At 42.2% G+C, this 16,717-nt stretch overlaps 1 protein-coding gene across 3 annotated transcripts in view; it reads left to right on the top strand.

The window, feature by feature from the left end:
• The window catches only part of LOC121866448 (serine/threonine-protein kinase Nek7-like), a 37,041-nt gene that overhangs the window by 8,276 nt on the left and 12,048 nt on the right, over positions 1-16,717 (top strand). Inside the window, exon 2 of one of the 3 annotated variants that reach the window (XM_042366119.1) lies at positions 9,916-9,950. The exons of 1 other annotated variant lie outside the window; for it this stretch is intronic. The gene's annotated coding sequence lies outside the window, so the exon portion shown is untranslated. Of the gene's footprint in view, positions 1-9,915; positions 9,951-15,773; positions 15,854-16,717 lie in introns of those variants that run through there. One more of the 3 variants, XM_042366121.1, reaches the window with a different exon arrangement.

The raw sequence follows: 16,717 nt of genomic DNA, 5'->3' as shown, positions 1-16,717 counted from the left end.
TAACTTTACTATATTTTATTTTTAACTCTACGTTTTACTGTTCCTTAACCAAGTCAGTTTTTATTCATATCTAATGTTTGAACCGTGTTTTTGTTGTTGTTGTTGTTATTGTTGTTATTATTGTTGTTTTGTTGTTATTGTTGTTGTTGTTATTGTTGTTATTGTATTTATTGTTATTGTTGTTATTGTTGTTATTGTTATTGTTGTTATTGTTGTTATTGTTGTTATTATCATTATCATCATTATATCCGAACGCGCCACCAACACATTCACTCACTGGACATATTGCACAAACACGTCCTCCATACACGGTCAATATAATGTGGACATACTTTTTAACATAGCATTATACTGCACGTGAGGCGAGGGTGTGACGTGTGACCGATCTCCCCTTCCCCTTCCAGGCTCGGGTGTGGGTCAGAGAAATTATTTATTATTTTAACCATTATAAGCTGTCGAGGAATCACTGAAGGATATAATATGAAATGAATCTTCAATGATAAACTTTGGAAACCTTGTCATGGGGTGGGTGGGTTAAGGTAGGTAAGGTAGGTAGGCCTTTAAAAATGATTAGTTTTTCCCAGTGCCCAAATTAAAAAAATCCCTGTCATGATTAGCCAGTCTGAGGAAGCGATTGGGAGGGTTACTCACACACTGATGCAGAACAAGTTGTATGAGCTCTCTACGATCGATCATTGACACTAAACATGAATAGACTCGGTTTAAGCGGGGAGTGGAGAGGGGAGGAGGAGGGTAGGAGGAGGGAGTGTGGGAGAAGGAGGGGTAGGAGGAGGAGAAGGTGTAGGAGGAGTGATTAAGAAGGACGGTGAGATGGCACTGTGGTCCTGGTGTTGGGGGAATTCCTCCTGACTCGTGCTCTCTCAGACTGGTGTAGCTAGGAAGGAGTAAAACACACACACACACACACACACACACACACACACACACACACACACACACACACACACACACCAACACACACACCAACACAATAGACTATCCCTCCATTTAAGACTGTCAAGATAATGGTGACTGCGGCGTGTGAGTTATTCCTCTTGGTAGTGTATGAGTCTACCTGTGTGTGTTGTGTTACCTGTTATTTTCCTATGTGTTGTGTTACCTGTAGGAGTTGTGTTACTTAAGGTTTGTGTTACCTGTGTGTTGTGTTACCTGTGTGTTGTGTTACTTGTGTGTGTTGTGTTACCTGTGGGTTGTGTTACTTGTGTGTTGTGTTACCTGTGTGTTGTGTTACCTGTGTGTTGTGTTACTGTGGGTTGTGTTACCTGTGTGTTGTGTTACCTGTGTTGTGTTACCTGTGTGTTGTGTTACTTGTGTGTTGTGTTACCTGTGTGTTGTGTTACCTGTGTGTTTGTGTGTTACCTGTGTGTTGTGTTACATTTGTGTTGTGTTACTTGTGTGTTGTGTGTTACCTGTGTGTTGTGTTACCTGTGTGTTGTGTTACTTGTGTGTTGTGTTACCTGTGTGTTGTGTTACCTTGTGTGTTTGTTGTGTTACTTGTGTGTTGTTACCTGTGTGTTGTGTTACTTGTGTGTTGTGTTACCTGTGTGTTGTGTTACCTGTGTGTTGTGTTACCTGTGTGTTGTGTTACCTGTGTGTTGTGTGTTACCTGTGTGTTGTGTTACCTGTGTGTTGTGTTACTGTGTGTGTTGTTACCTGTGTGTTGTGTTACCTGTGTGTTGTGTTTTTCCTTGTGTTGTGTTACCTGTGTGTTGTGTTACCTGTGTGTTTGTGTTTACTTGTGTGTTGTGTTACCTGTGTGTTGTGTTACCTGTGTGTTGTTACCTGTGTGTTGTGTTACCTGTGTGTGTTGTGTTACTGTGTTGTGTGTGTTGTGCCGTGTGTTGTGTTACCTGTGTGTTGTGTTACTTGTGTGTTGTGTTACCTGTGTGTTGTGTTACCTGTGTGTTGTGTGTTACCTGTGTGTTGTGTTACCTGTGTGTTGTGTTACTTGTGTTGTGTTACCTGTGTGTTGTGTTACATTTGTGTTGTGTTACTTGTGTGTTGTGTTACTGTATGTTGTGTTACCTGTGTTGTGTTACCTGTGTGTGTGTTACATTTTGTGTTGTGTTTACCTGTGTGTTTGTGTTACCTGTGTGTTGTTGTGTTACCTGTGTGTTGTATTTACCTGTGTGTTTGTGTTACTGTGTGTTGTGTTACTGTGTGTTTGTGTTACATTTGTGTTTGTGTTACTTGTGTGTTTGTGTTACCTGTGTGTTGTGTTACCTGTGTGTTGTGTTACTTGTGTGTTGTATTTACCTGTGTTGTGTTACCTGTGTGTTGTGTTACCTGTGTGTTGTGTTTACCTGTGTGTTGTGTTACCTGTGTGTTGTGTTACTGTGTTGTGTTACTTGTGTGTTGGTTACCTGTGTGTTGTGTTACTTGTGTGTTGTGTTCACTGTGTGTTGTGTTACTGTGTGTTGTGTTACCTGTGTGTTGTGTTACCTGTGTGTTGTGTTACTTGTGTGTTGTGTTACCTGTGTGTTGTGTTACATTTGTGTTGTGTTACTTGTGTGTTGTGTTACCTGTATGTTGTGTGTTACCTGTGTGTTGTGTGTTACTGTGTGTTGTGTTACCTGTGTTGTGTTACCTGTGTGTTGTGTTACATTTGTGTTGTGTTACTTGTGTGTTGTGTTACCTGTGTGTTGTATTACCTGTGTGTTGTGTTACCTGTGTGTTGTGTTACCTGTGTGTTGTGTTACCTGTGTGTTGTGTGTTACATTTGTGTTGTGTTACTTGTGTGTTGTGTTTACCTGTGTGTTGTGTTACCTGTGTGTGTTACTTGTGTGTTGTGTTATGTGTGTTGTGTTACTTGTGTGTTGTTACCTGTGTGTTGTGTTACCTGTGTGTTGTGTTACCTGTGTGTTGTGTTACCTGTGTGTTGTGTTACCTGTGTGTTGTGTTACTGTGTGTTGTGTTACTTGTGTGTTGTGTTACCTGTGTGTTGTGTTACCTGTGTGTTGTGTTACTGTGTGTTGTGTTACCTGTGTGTTGTGTTACTTGTGTTGTGTTACCTGTGTGTTGTGTTACCTGTGTGTTGTGTTTACCTGTGTGTTGTGTTACTTGTGTGTTGTGTTACTTGTGTGTTGTGTTACTGTGTGTTGTGTTACCTGTGTGTTCTATGCTGTGTTGGCTGTTCACCAGTCTTCACAGCCAAAATTCACACATACACACACACACACACACACACACACACACACACACACACACACCTGGTACCATAAAACAATATCGTGAACCTCTTTGAACCTCCTGACCTGAACACCTATTAATATCAATTGACACACCTGTTGGGGGGCTTCAGGTCACCAACTTTACCATAATCGATACGTGAACAGTACAGCCTTAAGAGTGTGTTGTGAAAATGTCAACAGGAACATCAATGAAACCTTTATCCAACACCGAGTCGATCAATTATACCGACACGTTAATTTACCTGTTAAATTTCTTCCCGAGAGTAAAGTAACCGCGACTAAGCTAACCTAACCTAACCAAAACCTAACCTAACCTAACCTAGCCAAACCTAACCTAACCAAAAGCTAACTTAACCTAACCTAATCTAACCTAACCAAACCTAACCTAACCAAAACCTAACTTAACCTAACCTAATCTAACCTAGCCTAGCCTAACCTAACCTAACCTAACCAAACCTAACCCATCCTCTCTGTATAATTATCACACCTGTAATAATTTAAACCATTACCTAGATTTATTATATATAAAACACCTATATTAAGAAGTAATTAATTAAACTCATATATGATTAATAGGTGTGAGTATATATATAGGTAAAGGTAAATTGTGTATTTAGGTCAGGTATAATTAACACTAATGACGTATGTTGACCAGGTAAGATAAAAATTAGGTTCAGGTGTTATTAATAGTCTTATAATGGGGTTATATTGAAGTAAGGTATTATTGACTCTTAAGTCTCATTAATCACTTTGGATCACATCAAGATTATGAACCTCTGCTTATTTTACCTGGTGATTAAATATCCTAATCCTAATCTTACCAAACCAAACCTAACCTAACCTAACCTAACCAAACCTAACCTAACCTAACCTAACCTAACCTAACCTAACCTAACCTAACCTAACCTAACCTAACCTAACCTAACCTAACCTAACCTAACCTAACCCTAATCTTACCAAACCTAACCTAACCAATTCTAATTTAGCTGTACCTAATCTTATCTTAGTTTACCTAACCTAACCTAAGCTAACTCCGACCCAGCCCCAGGTAGCGTTTGGGTGTTTAATCAAAAGGTGAAATACCTGTAAACTTCATGAAATTCGTCTCAATAATAATATTCCTTTTGTGTGGTTATGGCCGGGTGAGGGAGGGGGCTATGTGGGGGGGCTGTGGGGGGCTGTGGGGGGGGGGCTGTATGGGAGGGGGCTGTGAGGGGGCTGTGAGGGGGGGCTGTGAGGGGGGGCTGTGAGGGGGGGGGCTGTGAGGGGGCTGTGGGGGGGGCGAGGGTATATAAAAATAAGCTCCATCATTACGCCCGCCAAGGGAGATATCAGAGCTCTGCCAGTATACTTGACCCCAAACTGTCATACAGCTCGGGGTTAGGTAAGGGTTAAAATGTACCCTGACAATTGTTAGTGGCAGTAATAGAGTTTATATTATCCCTAGAGGTTAATTAAACTCAGGTGTGATGGATAGTCCAGGTAGGCAAGGTTAATTATTTACCTGCTCTTACTCGCGCTGTTGACCTTCTGTGACGTCATTCCTTGTTTACTCTGTTACTGTGTGTTAACTTTGAGTGTTTGTTTGAACCTTTTGTGTGTTTTAAGTTGATGTGTTTTGTTTTCTTTTCTGAATGCACATAAAAATGACTCACGCGAAAACGAAAAAAAAACGGAAAAAAAACAAAAACATAAACAAAAAACAAAAAACAAAAAAAAACACAAAAACACAAACAGTAAAAAAAAACATGAAAAAAAAAACAGAAATCCAATATAAAGTAAAAAGTCGTCCACATAATAAAAAATCTCCTTTACTGTAACTAGTCACTGGCCTTCCCTGACACAACCGGATGACTGTGTGTGTGTGTGTGTGTGTGTGTGTGTGTCCAGCTACCTACCTGTCTCTACCTGTTAATCAGTCCTCATACAGCTTTAACATTCTATACTTTGTCTTATTTTCTCCCTCTCACACCCCTCTCGCTTCTCTCCCTCTCACACCCTCACCCCTCTCACACCTCTCCTTAGTGTCCTAGAGTTATGAAGTGGGTCATTGATCGTCCAAATATATACACCAGTACACCCCTCCCCTCCCCACCCCTCCCCCCTCCCACTCCCTCCTGCCATGCCTCCCCCTCCCTCCTGCCATCCCCTCCCCCCACTCCCTCCTGCCAATACCCCTCCCCTCCCTCCCTGCCATACCCCTCCCCCACTCCCTCCTGCCAATACCCCTCTTCCCCCACTCACTCCTGCCAATACCCCTCCCCTCCCCTCCTGCCAATACCCTCCCCCACTCCCTCCTGCTTAATACCCCTTCCCCCCACCTCCTGCCACTACCCCTCCCCCACCCCCCTCCTGCCCTACCCCCTACCCCCCTACACAATCAACATTACTCTCCACATCAAATCTTTATTGACCAACTTGTTCCTTTGCCCGACAGACATTCACCTACTGACGCTGCCTCCAGAACACCTACATACTAATACTTACACCTTTAATTAGCACCTGTGTTTGGTATACCTGAGTTCGTATCACCTTAATTTATATATAATATGTATGGTTGTTTATAGACATCTGGTGACATTGTTTGGGTTGTCCCTGATTGAGCTGACTTGCTGTTTACCCTTGTTTGTATACCTGTATTGTCTGCTTATATTGTTTGTATGTCGCTGTCTCAGATGATGTGAGTGAGTGAGGTGATTAAAAGAGTGAGTACTGGAGAGGTGAGTGAGATGAGTGAGGGAGAGATGAGGGAGAGAGAAGTGAGGGAGAGAAAGAGGTGAGGGAGAGAAAGAGGTGAGGGAGAGATGAGTGAGGGAGAGAAAGAGGTGAGGGAGAGATGAGATGAGGGAGAGATGAGATGAGGGAGAGATGAGTGAGAGAGAAGTGAGGGATAGAAAGAGGTGAGGGAGAGATGAGGGAGAGTGTAGTAAGGGGTAGGGTGAGGGAGAGTCTAAAGGTTCCAGGTTGTATTATTTATATACGGGTTCATAAGCTTGACCCTGACTTTTATCTCAAACCAATAATGTATCGACTCTCTCTCTCTCTCTCTCTCTCTCTCTCTCTCTCTCTCTCTCTCGTCTTATTTTTTACTATATTTAATGTATGTGTATGTATGTATATATGTGTATGTGTGTGTGTGTGTGTGTGTGTGTGTGTGTGTGTGTATGTATGTATGTATATGTGTGAGTGTGTGTGTGTCGTGGGGTGGTCACAATCTCATAATTAAACTTTTTTCCTCAACATACCAAACAAAATCTGGAGGGAAAAAAAAATATCGTATTATCTAAGAAACTTCTGTCTTTTTTTTTTTCATCTGACAGTAAGTCGTCTATTGTTACGTCATTTATTCTGACGTCACCTTCTCTGATGTCAAGTAGCAGTGGGATTAATAATGATGTTTACGTAACACGACAAAGAGTTCAATACCCGCGTCTGTCTGCCTGGTAGCCCTGAGTCGGTACTTTTTATTGTTGTGGTGTAGTCAATCATAATGGTAGTCTCCTGGTAGTGTGGTTGTGGTGTAGTCAATCATAATGGTAGTCTCCTGGTAGTGTGGTTGTGGTGTAGTCAATCATAATGAGCCAGTCTCCTGGTAGTGTGGTTGTGGTGTAGTCAATCATAATGGTAGTCTCCTGTTAGTGGTTGTGGTGTAGTCCAATCACTGTGGTGATCTCCTGGTAATTATTAGTTTGTGGTGTAGTCAATCATAATGGTAGTCTCCTGTTAGTGTGGTGTGTTGCCAAGTCAATCTCTCAATGGCAGTCTCCTGGTAATTGTAGTCGTGGTGTGATCAATCATAATGGTAGTCTCTGTTGGTGTGGTTGTGGTGTAGTCAATCATAATTGTAGTCTCCTGGTAGTGTGGTTGTGGTGTAGTCAATCATAATGGTAGTCTCCTGGTAGTGTGGTTGTGGTGTAGTCAATCATAATGGTAGTCTCCTGGTAGTGTGGTTGTGGTGTAGTCAATCATAATTGTAGTCTCCTGGTAGTGTGGTTGTGGTGTAGTCAATCATAATGGTAGTCTCCTGGTAGTGTGGTTGTGGTGTAGTCAATCATAATGGTAGTCTCCTGGTAGTGTGGTTGTGGTGTAGTCAATCATAATGGTAGTCTCCTGGTAGTGTGGTTGTGGTGTAGTCAATCATAATGGTAGTCTCCTGGTAGTGTGGTTGTGGTGTAGTCAATCATAATGGTAGTCTCCTGGTAGTGTGGTTGTGGTGTAGTCAATCATAATGGTAGTCTCCTCGCCACCATCTTGACCATTATAAAACAAAAGAGCCTCAGGTTAGGTTAGGTTAGGTTAGGTTGTATAGTGTATCGATCCATTACCTCTTCTTCCTCCTTCTCTTCTTCTTGCCTCTCCTTCTACTCTCCCTCCATCTCCCGCTTTTCCTTCCTACCGTCACTCTTCCTTTTCCACCTCCTCCCCCCTTTCCACCTCCTCTTCCTTCTCTTTCTCTCCTCCTCTTCTTTCTCCCTCCCCTCGTCCTCCCCTTCCCTTCCCCTTCTCCTCCCTCACCAGAACCTTCCAACAACGACGCCAGACATTGACATTTCCCAATAGTATCACTGAGTAAATATATCAATAATTCTGGACGTGAAATCGACCAGTCCGTCTCGTCAGCTCAACAGGTATCCAACCAACTTAGCTTATTGACATTTTTTTTTATATGAATATCAACTTGAGTTACTTATATGTCATTCACCATCACTCACGTATGTAAATTTAACCTAACCTAACCTAACCTAACCTAACCTAACCTAACCTCCTCGTCTGTGTGGTTAATGTCGTCTTCCTCCCCCACCCCCACCAACAACCTTTTAAGAATAAATTAACATTATCGGTGAATATTATTGAACTAATCTCTAACCAACCACTTTATTTACACACCTAAATACGGGACCCCGCGTTGCACCGGCTCTGCAATACTGTATGCAATAACACCTTCATCGGCTCTGCAACATGCAACAAATCTCTAGATTATATACATAAATATTTTCTAGGTTGCATCAGATTAACATGCAACCAAACCATCACCTGTCCTCTCCTCCCTGACAGGTGATGAATTATAGACGAACGTGTGTGTGTGTGTGTGTGTGTGTGTGTGTGTGTGTGTGTGTGTGTGTGTGCGTGGTAATAAATAAGCTGGTAGCAGGTTGAAGGGTGGTGCTCCAGTGGGTATTGAGTGATGGTGATACTAAGTGGTTTCAGGTGTGTAGTTTCAGGTGTGTATGAAGTTTAGGACCAGGTGTAAGTAGTGGTGGTAGGTGTAGGTAGTTGTAGTAGATGTAGGTAGTAGTTTAGGTCCTGGTATACCTGGTAACAGATGTATAGGTTTAATAAGGAAGAGCTATACCCATGAAACACCTCAGGTAATCAATGCAAGTGACCATGAAAACTGTATCAGGTGTTTCCGACAGGTAAGAGTAATAATTAATCACTAATGAGGGTAGAACACCTTGACTCACCTTCGTACCAATACCTGTATACCATCCTATATCTACCATGACCTTGCTGATCTTGACGAGAACGCAGGTCAAAGGTTAAGGTTTTAAAATAAATCACAACTGTTCACTGTATGGGGGTGACCTTTACGGACTGACGGACGGACGGACGGACGGAAGCGACATACTACACAGCGCAACAGCCTTAGCTATTAACGATATGCTAGCTGATTAATTGGTAGCTATTATGACTTAACTCTCGAGGCCGGCCTTTGATGTTAAGAACACGAGGCCAATAATATGATGGTGGTAGTGATGATTAGTGATGGTGGTAGTAGTGATTGTGGTGGTGGTAGTAGTGATTGTGGTGGTGGTAGTAGTGATTGTGGTGGTGGTAGTAGTGATTGTGGTGATGGGAGTGGTGGTGGTGGTGGTAGTAGTGATTGTGGTGGTAGTAGCGGTGGTAGTGGTGGTGGTGGTAGTAGTGATTGTGGTGGTGATGGTGGTAGTAGCGGTGGTAGTGGTGGTGGTGGTAGTAGTGATTGTGGTGGTGATGGTGGTAGTAGTAGTGGTGGTGGTGGTGGTGGTAGTAGTGATTGTGGTGGTAGTAGTGATTGTGGTGGTAGTGACGTTTTGATAAAGCAGTAGACTTATTATGAAACTTCTCAATACAGTGCAGAACATTCTTTCTATAGATGTGAGACTACTATGTCTGTCTGTCTGTCTGTCTGGATTTACCTGTCTATTTCTGATGGTGTATCATTCCAACAAGCTTTTTGTCCGTCCGTCCGTCTGTCTGCCTGTCTCTCAGTGCGTGTTCCTGTCTGTCAGTGTGTCTGTGTGTCACCTTCTCTGTCAGTGAGTGCATGTCTGCCTGCCTGTCTGTCTGTCTATGTCTGTCTGCCTGTCTGTGTATACGCCTGTATATCGTTGTAGGCCATCATTAAAGAGCTTCCTTGACACACATACAGACATCTCGTGTTAGGACCACCTCACCGTCACGCCAATTACCTCATAATCATTACATCTCTATCACCAGAACACAATTAATATTACACTTTAATTAAACATAATGTCGTTGTTAATAATAGAAATCACTTTAGTTGCCAATGTTAATTTTTTTTTGTAAATATATAATAAATGTTAGTTCTAAATTCTATCTTTCTTCTTCATCATTATTATTATTATTATTATTATTATCACATATATATTTATTGTTTGTGTATCACTTTTTTGAAGACTAAACAACTTCCTCTCCACAGGTTCCAACACTACACCATCTCGGAGCTCCAGTGTGGTAAAATATAATACCATTAGGTTTATGTTTATATACCATCTGGCTGGTTTATGTCTTGATAATTGTTGTTATTTTTCGCTCTAAATGTTGATGTACAGTATTTAGTTGATAAGCTAGTTAAACAAAATAAGTTGTCTTTGTTCTTCTTAAGCGTTTCCTAGTTGGTCAAGTCAGTAGCCAAAGAGATTCAGTACAGTAGATGCAGTTTCTGTGTCGGTCTGTACCTATGTTGTATGAGAAGCTTAATTTTGGGCCATTATTTGAATTTTAAACATGAATTATTACATACTAACAGCCCAAATTAAAAAAAAAATAAACGTTTCAGAGAGTACTTGTGGCACTGGTGTGTGTGTGTTAAATATTCCATCACCAATTATAGCCAATCATCATTTACCAGCTGGTTAGTGTTAGTTAAGTGGCGTTTCCCCCTATTATACACTCACCTACCACCCTACCTCACACGTTATCAATGATCTAATCACTATCATCTATCACCCGTGAGAGGATACCTTACCATAACGTTCAGATATATACAGTGGAACCTCTATTTAATATACTATATGGATAGAAAAGTCCCATTATGTCGAAAAGTCCGTTAGATGTGAACCGACCCCCTCCCCAGCTAACGGATTATACGGATAGACAATTCCGTTATATGGAGGTTTAACTGTAAAAACAAAAAAATAATAATAATCAAACTCTGTAAATGTGTCGTTTTGTCTTCATGATATTCACTCATGCAGCCACAGCCTAAGTGGTCCCCTGCATCAGCTACCGTCCACCGCTCGAGCCAGCAGATAACACGTCGACGACTGAATAAACATCTCCCCCCATCTCACTCTTGACAACAACCACAGTTTTCTCAGATGACCTTTAAGACAAAGACGAGGAGCCATGGAGAACCCAACCTCGCGGACCACCTCATCTATATTGTGTGGCTATTGGGAGTTACATCACCACGTTCTAACACAAGTGACCACCATCGATAACCAGATTACCGACCGCCCGCTGTTAGGAGGAAAACCTTTTTCGTGGTGACCTTCAGACGGACTATCTCATATATTATGGCTGTAAGATGTCGTAGAGAAGGTCACACTTACACACACACACACCAACTCAGGTCTTGGTTCCTCGTGCGGCAGGAGTGTGAGGCTCATCGAGAAGGACTTTTGGGGTCGGCCAGGGATTTATTTTATGTCAGAGGAGCTGGCGGCGGAGGAATTTCATCGCATATTCTTCCTCGCGTGAGAATATCTTGGTGGTTTAGACTGACAATCTTTATAATCTAGTCTAAAATCCCTTCGTTGGGGTGTGGTGGCGTTTAGATATCTTTATGAAGTACATGGCAGGTTGTGGTTATCTACGACATCCAGTATTTCACACTCATCCCTGTGCCGTACTAGCTCTTTACTGTGTTATGTTAGTTCACGCTTATCCTGTATGGTGGTGCTGTGGACCTGGGGTAATACTTGGTTGTCTGGTTAAGTTAGGTTAGGTTATGGTAGGTTAGGCTAGCATAGATTTGGATAGTTTAGGTTTGGTTAGGTTAAAGAAAGTTAGCGTTAGTGGTGGTGAAATAATTTGGGTGGGGGGGGGTGCTAATTTTCAGGTGATCCATTTAACTTCCCAGAGATTAGAATAACAATGTTGTCGAGTCAGAATATTGTGCCTTGACCTTTATTAATTATATAGATTTGTAAGTATTAGCAATTGGTCCTGATTCAGTTTATTAATAATGCCATGATTGGTTTTCGCTCAAGAGATTACAAGACGCGGCTCAGTTTCTTGGAAAAAATATATACATACTAGGTTACAGATTCTCGTGGAGGTCGCGTGATTGTCTGTATTTCAAGAACAACATTTTTTTTCACTTATGGGAGAACTCGCAATATTGATGTAATACAGACATTCACGCCATCACCCACGGAAATCTGTAGGTTAGGTTAGGTTAGGTACTGTGTATACATTTTTTTAGGGGGACAACCTGATATATTTACTTTCAATTTCCGTCTGAGGAAGAAATTGAGGCTGGGAATGTGTACGAACATTTTATTTATATTTAATTTCCTATTTTTTAAACTGTTTATTTTATTGACTTTCTTTCTCGGTTACTTGATGTGTGTGTGTGTGTGTGTAATAATAATAATAATAATAATTAACGGTTTATTGAAAGAGCTTGGCAACCAGAAGGCTGAAAATATACTGTTACATATTTGGGGAATGGGTTTCGGATTACAAATAATATACAAGTAACATAAGTGATACAAATAAGATATATAATAACTAGATGGGGAAAAGCTCAAACTACTGTACATTTCAACATTAATGACTGCAAGAAGTAGTATTTACTGGGAGTGAATACACTGGTTTGTGTGTGTGTGTGTGTGTGTGTGTGTGTGTGCACGTGCTATTCCTGACCTTCCCGCCCCTCGCGTGCACGCACACACAACACGCACGCACTCTCAGCCCTCCGTATCGACCACATGGGAGTGGGCCCCTCCTCCTTCCCGACACACCTCTCTAGTCTACCCTCCTCTCACCCTCGCTTCCCCATTTCTCTCCCCCATTCTTTATCTTCTTTCCAACTTCCTAACCTACCTCTTACCCCCCCCCCCTTCTATCTTTCTCTCAATTTCTCAACACGTGTTCCACCACACCTGTACCCCCACACCTGTTACCACCACACCTGTTCCAGCACCCATACATCTTCTACCACGTGTCATCAGCTCACCCGAATTAAACAAAAAAAAACCAGACAAACATAACAGGAATAATTGAATGTGTTACCTGTGTCGTGTCATGCTGCTGTAAATTACTTCTGCATTGTTATCATTCACCTGTTTCTGAGTCCACCGATTTTTCGTGATTACAACCCAGGTAATTAATTCTGAAGTTCAGGGGTCACTATACACACTTACTGTAATTAACAACGATACGTGTAATTAAAGATGTATATGAAACCAAGAACTTATATACGTATTATATGAGGGAATTGCAGTTAATGGTGACTTATATTTAATCTACTGGAATACAATGAAACATGAACTAAAAATAACAATACCATGAGAATTGTATTGCGTGATTAATTAAGTTTATGTATTTTTGTAGCCTGAGTCATAGAGTATAATGGTGTATGTAAAGCATAAGGGAACCTGTAGAGTATAAGGGAACCTGTAGAGTATAAGGGAACCTGTATTCGGGTACCTGTAGAGTATAAGACTATAAGGGGACCTGTATAAGGGTACCTGTAGAGTATAAGGTGTACCTGTATATGAACCCAATGAACTATCGCTACTGAGAACCGCCCTCCCGATAGACAGACATAGGTTAGAGATACAACTGTTATGTGTCTCACTGTGGAATCTGTCCTTGAAGTGTTATAGAACGACAATACCCCCCTCACCTTCTCCCTCCCGTTCTCCCCTTTCCTCCCTCCCTCCCCTTCTCCCTCCCGTTCTCCCCTTTCCTCCCTCCCTCACCTTCTCCCCTCCCGTTCTCCCCTTTCCTCCTTCCCTCAGCTTCTCCCTCCCGTTCTCCCCTTTCCTCCCTCCCTCCCGTTCTCCCCTTTCCTCCCTCCCTCCCCTTCTCCCTCCCGTTCTCCCCTTTCCTCCCTCCCTCCCCTTCCCTTCCCCCTCCTTTACCTTATTTCAGGGTATACGCACACATCTGTTACTGAAATTTCAAAGAGAGAGAGAGAGAAAGAAAAGAGAAAATAGAGAGTAAAAAATGAATTTGAAAGAAAATGAGAAAAAATATAACACTTAACTCTACGATGTTACCCTACCGTGTTTAACTTACTGCTTCTCTAACCAGTATTAATAAGTGTCGTACAAGATATTAGTTATGTTGAAAGCTACGAAGGTATTCAATAATTGTACTAAAAACTATATTATTTTTTTTTCTCTTACACGTCATTTAAAGATTGTTTATATCATACGTGCATATTAATTCATTCAAGATTAAAAGTGTACATGGCATTTATAAACATCGTGTGTGTATGTGTGTGTGTGTGTGTGTGTGTGTGTGTGTGCGTGCGTGTGCGTGTGTGCGTGTATATAGGAGTATAATGTATATGAACTAACACTATCATTTTAATTCACTCGTGTCTGGCTGTCATACACTATAATCATTAATACCTTGTACACTGTGGACAGAAGCTCAGGAATGCTGTCTACAAATATTCCACCAAAAAGACTCAATTAGTGGCGTTATGTTGACAGAAAACAGCTCACGGAATTGGATAACGAATTCTAAAAATACTTTCAAATAAACTCTACCGGAAGCTAGCATTTGATGGCATTATTGGTTCAATTGTTGTACTGTTTACTACTTGTACACCCAAACTGCCTTAATAACATTGTTCGAATACCTACAGTGTGTGTACTATATACCTGCATTGACTATATATACTTCCATGACCACTAATGTTGACCCTGCATGACCACAATTAATAACCTCTCATGACCATTAGCTTTGACCATCACCCATGTCACTCTCCTCCCTCATGACCCCTAACAGCGAATGACCTTTTATGACCAACATGCAGGGGATGAGCCATTGGACCACGGCACACTGCACAGCAAAAAATTCTTCTTAACTGTTTTGAGCAAGAAATATTTTGAGACTGAACAGAGATCACACACACACACACACACACACACACACACACACACACACACACACACACACACACACACACACACACACACACACACACACACACACACACACACACACACACACACACACCAAGAAAGAAATTGGAGGAAGGTTAGGTTAGGTTAGATTCGTTTAGGTTAGGTTTAAGTTAAGTTAGGTTAGGTTTAAGTTAACATAAGTTAAGTTAAGTTAGGTTAGGGTGTTTAATCATCAGGTGATATAATTTGGATTTCCTAAACGTCAAGTCACCTTACTGTAAATTATGTTGAAAACTATGAAAAATATTCTTATGGCCTCGAGCTGACCCAAGTGAGTGTGTTATTATACAAGGTTACCATTACACGCGTTCCTGTTATTATACCCCCCCCCCCACCCCACCCCACGCTGGACGAGGCATCATAATGAAAGTGCAGTGCTGGGGAGGTGGGATAGGAGGAGGGGGTGACTGCATTACCCGGGACCACCACCATGCAGGTCTTTCACCACTGTTTACCTGTACGACACACACACTACACACTACACCCTCATATGTCATCATAAACAATATAATGCATGTTGTTTAGGAAGTTTTTATGGCCACTGTTACAGAATACTTAAGTGGTGTTTATTTAATAATTGGACGAGTTGTTCCGCTAGGCTGCCCACGTTACATATATATTGATTTATTCATTATGGTACATTATCCTAATTATAGTTATACTCTGGTAACATATAAAACACCAAGATGACACATTCATGGTGGTGGTGGTGAGGAGGGTGTGTAGTAGTAGTGGTGGTGGTGGTGGAGGAGGTGTGTAGTAGTAGTGGTGGTGGTGGAGAGGAGGGTGTGTAGTAGTAGTGTGGTGGTGGTGGAGGAGGGTGTGTGGTGGTGGTGGGAGGAGGGTGTGTAGTGGTGATGGTGGTGGAGTGTAGTGGTGGTGGGTGGAGAGGAGGGTGTGTGGTGGTGGTGGTGGTGGTGGTGTGGTGGTGGTGGTGGGGAGGGTGTGTGGTGGTGGTGGTGTTGGTGGAGAGGAGGGTGTGTGGTGGTGGTGGTGGTGGAGGGTGTGTGTGGTGGTGGTGGTGGTGGAGAGGTGTGTAGTGGTGGTGGTGGTGGAGAGGAGGGTGTGTAGTAGTGGTGGTGGAGAGGAGGGTGTGTGGTGGTGGTGGTGTTGGCGGCGGCATTGCCAGACGTGTATCAGTCGTCGCTAGGGTGAGGCTACAGAGAGTCAGGTCGTGGCCGCTCGTCGCTCAGTCTTGGAGGGCAGGCGAGTATTGTTGAGTCTGTCTCTTACATACAGACACATATACAGTTCATTAATATTCGAACACGTATGTTCATGCACACATACATATGCACATGCACACATTCCCTTACAATACGCAACTATACACCGACACATCTCCACACGAACGAGGAATCATCGGGAAGTAACAACAAAGGTTTTCTAGTCATCATCACCACATTTATCGCATGGCGAGTTTTGTTTTATGAGTCACCGTAGAAACCCCAGCCATTATCGTTACCAACAGTGTCAGTATCACGGCAGCGTCAGGTGAGGTGTTTCCTTACTGGTCACACCTGATGGTAATTACAGGGCGCCGAGGTCACCAGTGATGGAGAACTGGCCCGTCTGGACTCTATAGACTGTAGTGTGGCGCACATTATGGTATCAGGTAACAAGATGACAGTCCTGGTCAAGTGTACAGGGTGTGACCTACTGCTACAGCTTTTAACTATTCATGGCATCGTCTCCGTAAACCTCCATAACCGGGGAATAAACGTCGCCTGGCACAATAATAAACTCCCGCACATGGTCGTCTCCAAGTGTGTGTCACCATTTTCACTTGGTAACGAGTACATCCCACAAACACCAGCGTCACGGCTGCCACCCCTCAAGTGGCAAATTAATCTATAATGGTTTATTGGTGACTGAACAATGTGTAAAACTGCAGCTCATGTCTGGTTACTTTCCTGTCACCCCTATATAGTTTCACCCTTATGGCTGCCATGATTTTCTTCTCAATAAATCGTCAATTATTATTTTTTATTATTACACACACCGTGCGAATATAAACACAAACATATACATAACATATATATAACCTGGCACTTTAAACGAAATTACTGC

This window comes from Homarus americanus, unplaced genomic scaffold (assembly GCF_018991925.1).
Source record: "Homarus americanus isolate GMGI-L3 unplaced genomic scaffold, GMGI_Hamer_2.0 scaffold16430, whole genome shotgun sequence".
Taxonomy (NCBI): domain Eukaryota; kingdom Metazoa; phylum Arthropoda; class Malacostraca; order Decapoda; family Nephropidae; genus Homarus; species Homarus americanus.
This window is presented reverse-complemented; position numbering and strand designations above follow the sequence as displayed.